The sequence below is a fragment of the Triticum dicoccoides genome, chromosome 6B (genome assembly GCF_002162155.2).
Source record: "Triticum dicoccoides isolate Atlit2015 ecotype Zavitan chromosome 6B, WEW_v2.0, whole genome shotgun sequence".
Taxonomy (NCBI): Eukaryota; Viridiplantae; Streptophyta; class Magnoliopsida; order Poales; family Poaceae; genus Triticum; species Triticum dicoccoides.
Window position 1 is genome coordinate 374348641 of NC_041391.1, and position 4381 is coordinate 374353021.

The window sequence follows — 4381 nt, forward strand, 5'->3', positions numbered from 1 at the left end:
CCTTTTCGACCGGCTGCCGAGCAGCCAGCCGGCCAGCTTCTGCTTGCCTTGCCGACACTCCAAGCGGTTAAGTACTTGCCCTCCCACAAATAGCTAAGTACTCAACCCAGCCACAGTCTGCAGAGCGGGTGTTTGGCTGGCAAGAGGATAGCCAAGGGAGGGCGGCAAAGGAAAAAAGCAAGGAGAAGAAAGCAAGAAAAGTCAGAAGCCGGCAAAGCAAAGCATGAATTGCGACAAAAATATTTACATAGATAAAGGCCCACTGGCCAGCATTCAACAGAGTTTGATATACACCCCACGAGTGGAATTGTGCAAATTTAACCAAAGTTTGTCCAGACTAGTGAGCAGAAAAAGGAAAAGATAACACCCTAAGGGGCGGCAGAAGGATCCGGCTGGATGGTGGAGTCGGTGGTGCCTGTTGGTGCAGCAGAAGGATCCGGCTGAACGGTGGACTTGGTGGTGCCGGTTGGCGCAGCAGAGGGATCCAGCTGGATGGCAGGGTCGGTGGCACCAGTTGGGGCAGTGGACGGTTGGACGGCAGAGTCGGCGGCGGCCGTCGGTGGAACGGGCGGCTGGTCGGTGTCCGCGTGGCCGCCTCCAGCAGCAGTCGGCGCATTTGAGCGCGGGTCGTTGCTCGAGGCCCGGTCAGGTTGAGGCTGGCCATCCGCTCCGACCTCCGGCACGTCCTCCTCACTTTCCTCCTCCTCCTCCTCCCCTTCATCACTGGAGTCGATCATCTCAGCGAGTCCTCGCTGTCCTCCGGGTTCAGCCCGAGCCACTCCAGCGGCGCTTCGGCGCCCTTTTCAACCACTTCCGAGATGAAGACGCTGGTGTCAGTGTAGTCGGCGATCGTAGCCGCCCTGCTAACAAGGTCGGCCTCCACCGCCACCAGCTCCTTCTCCGCCTCCAGTCAAAACATGGTCAGCTGGGCTAGATCCAGCCCAGGGTACCACGACTTGACGAACTCCAGGGCTCGGCGCGCTTCAGCCCGAGCCGCAGAACCCTTCCAGGCCTCCGGGCAGCCGGCCACCACCTCCAGCCAGTCGGCAATCCAACTGGGAGTGCGCGGAGCCTGCACGGCTGGCCAGAGGGCAGAGATTGCCTGGGCCCCGACGTGCTGAAGGCGGCACAACATCTGATGGGCCGGCCGAAGGCGGGCCTGGATGCTGAGGAGCTGCTCGTTGAGTGTCCGGGGGGCATCAGCGGCAATCTGCACGCCTTCTGCCCTCCGCTCCTAGCGTTGGTCCTCGATGATCTGGTTCGCAGCGACGGAGTGGCCGGGGAAGAAGTCTGTTTGAACGAAGGGCAAGAAAAGCTAAAGGTCAGAAGCCAGCAGTCGGCCTAAATAAGGGCCGGCGACTCAAAGCAAGAAAGAAAAGAAGAAGAGGCGTACCGTCGACAAGTCCCCAATGTTGCTGAATTAGGCAGTCAGCTGCGCCTCCTTATCGGCCCAGGCGAAGCGCTTGATCTCGAACTCAGCAAGGAGGTCGGTCACCGTCTTCGTCTCCCTCTGAGCCATCTTGAGGGCCTCCGACTGCTCCACGAGCTGAGTGACCAGTCGGTCACGCTCCTCGGCCAGCTTGCTGCACTCCGCCTCCTTGCCACGTAGTGCGGTGTTGGCTTCGCCCAGCTGCTGCTGCAAGGCGGCGTTGGCCTCTGCAAAAAGGGAAGAAGAAAGAACGTCAATCAATCAACAAAGAAGGGACGCAGTTGCTGGGGAGATCCAGCCCGACTGCTCAGCAGTCGGCCCGAATCTCGGGGACTACAGCTCGCGGGTGCGCTATCGCGCCCCCGCAGAGAAAGAAGTTATCAACAGAAATAAAGTCCCTGGGAAGATTCGGCCCGACTGCTCAGCAATCGGCCCGAATCTTGGGGACTACAGCTCGCGGGTGCGCCAGTGCGGCCCCGCGAAGGAAGGAAGTCAAAACTTACTCCGGCTCTCGGATAAGTGGGCGGTCTGCTTCTCCAGCTCCCGGACCCCGGAGTTGAAGGTGGCCGCGCGAAGGTTGTGATAATCCTGCAAGAGAGATGTCAGATGATATTAGCATTCGACACTTGCAAGTTAAAGTTCCGGACCGCCTGCTCAGCAGCCGGCCCGAAACTTGGGGACTACACCAAGTGGGTGCACTGGCGCGCCCCCACGAAGGAAGCAAGAAGACCAAAAATAAAAAAGAAGTAAGAAACTTACTCGGATGGCTGCCCGCGAATCCAGGAACGCCTCGTTGCGTTGCTTGAGGGCCTTGGCTTTAGCCCGGAGCTTGGCCTGGACGTCGAGGGCCACCTGGTTCAAGGCTCCCGTCCCGCCTTCGCGTACCCAGCCGGCGGGCGCGGCACTGGTCGTCTCGGTGTCGGGGACCGACGAACTCGTGGCACCAGCCTCCAGCGGCCGCGGTGCCGAGGCCGCCTTCGAAAGACGGCGGCGCACGGGTGTGCGGACCTCAGGAGTTAGGTCCGTCACCATCTCGTTCCCGGCTAGCGGCACCGGCGGGGCGGTCGGCTGCCTGTCTCGCGCTCCGCCGGTCGGCGGTGGCGGCGGCACGATGATGTCCGGCATGGCCACGTCGCCGCCCTCCCTCTCCATGACCGGCTGCTCATCGCCGGCTCCCCCAGTCGTCGCCACAAACTCTGGCGGAGGCGGCGCTGTGTTCAGGGGAGTCACGAGCAGCGGCTCCTGGCGGCGCGCGGCCTCTGCAAGCCGCTCCTTCGCCACGGTGCCAGCCTCCGCCTGCGCCAGCTTCCTCGCCGCAGACGACGTCGCCTTGTCAGCCTCTGCCTTCTCCAGGCAGGCGGCTTCCTGTTCCTCACGAACCTCCCACGCGTTTTGCTCCCGCGCCTCCTGGAGGTCGGCGGCCGGATCGATTCGCCCGGTGGCAGTGGAGGTCTCCGCCGACCTGATGATCGAGGCGGTGGCCGACTTCTCGAGGATGAGCGGGGCCCTGAGATAAGAAAGCAAGATAAAGAAGTTAGACCAGATCGGCAAAGAAGTGGAAGCGTAAGAGGAATACTTATGCTGACACCATGGGCAGCACCTTCGGTTGCCTCTGGAACTTGGCCACCTTCGTCGTGACCTCTTTCCGCCTGGTCGTCGCGGCTGGGTTCTTGGGCTTCTTCGGCGTGCTGCCAAACAGGGCAGCGCCCTACTTCTGCTTGCGCTTGCCGCCTCGAGCGGACGGCCCGGCAGAGGGGCCTGTGCCGGTGTTAGTGGTGCTCCGGGAGGGGCGCGGCTCGTCTTCGTCGTCGTCATCATTGGGCCAGGTCTCCACGCCGCTGCCCTCTTCAGAGCAGCCTGCTCCCTCGCTGCCGCCTGCTGCGTCGTCCTCCAAGGCGGCCGCCCCCAAGTCAGGGTCGTCCTCGTCGCTCACCTCCCGGTCCGGTTGGTAGTCACTACCTGGCCCCACGATGGCGGCCGTCGCTGCAGACATATAAATCTGCGCTCCGGAGAAGGAATCGTTTCACACCAGGAACAAGACTAAAGCCAAAGCTAAAAAAGAAGAAATTAAGAGACTTACGACAGGCGGCGGGTTGTCGCGGGAGTACGGCCGCTTCCCGAACCGCCAGGCTCCCTCCCACACCTTGAGGTCGGAGATCTCATTCACCATCCTCGCCACCTCGGCAGTCGGCATCTCCTTCGTGCACATCCTCCTCGGGTCGCGATGCCCGCTCATCCGACAGATCAGATGAGGGCAGCCTTGAAGCGTGAGAACCCGACGCTCGACGAAGGCGATGAGCAAGTCGAACGCCACGAGACCCTCTAACTCCTGGAGCAGCAGGAGCCGGCCGATGGCGGCAGCCGCGTCCGCCGACACCGGCTTCGGCTTGTAGCCCCAGTTGGGCCGAAGCCCGACAGGGGGGCCGGCCGCGTAGTAGGCCGGTAGGTTGATGAAGTCGACTGCCGGGTCGACATTCTCAATGTAGAAGTAAGATTGCTGCCACAGTTTCACCGACTATGACAGCTTAATGACCGGGAAGGCGTTCCTCTTCGCCGGCCGACGCACGGCGACGAAGCCGCCGCACTCGGCCGCCGTCTCCTTGGTGGAGGTGCCCGGCTTGCCGTAGAAGAAGGCTCCCCACATCTTGATGGTGGGGAGGATGCCGAGGTAGCCCTCGCACACCGTGACGAAGGCGGACAGCAGCGTCACGATGTTGGGCGTCATGTGATGCAGCTGGAGGTGGTGGGAGTCCATGAACGAGCGGAGAAACCCGCTCGCCGGGAGGCCGAAGCCGCGGAGGAAGTGCAAGCGGAAGACGACCCGCTCATCCCCCTGCGGCGCCGGTGAGATCTCCCGCGGCGGCACCCGCACCTTGACGAATGCCGCGTTGGGCATCCGGCGCGTGTTCCGGAGGAAACTAAGGTGATCCTCGATCACCGTCGAGCCGTCCC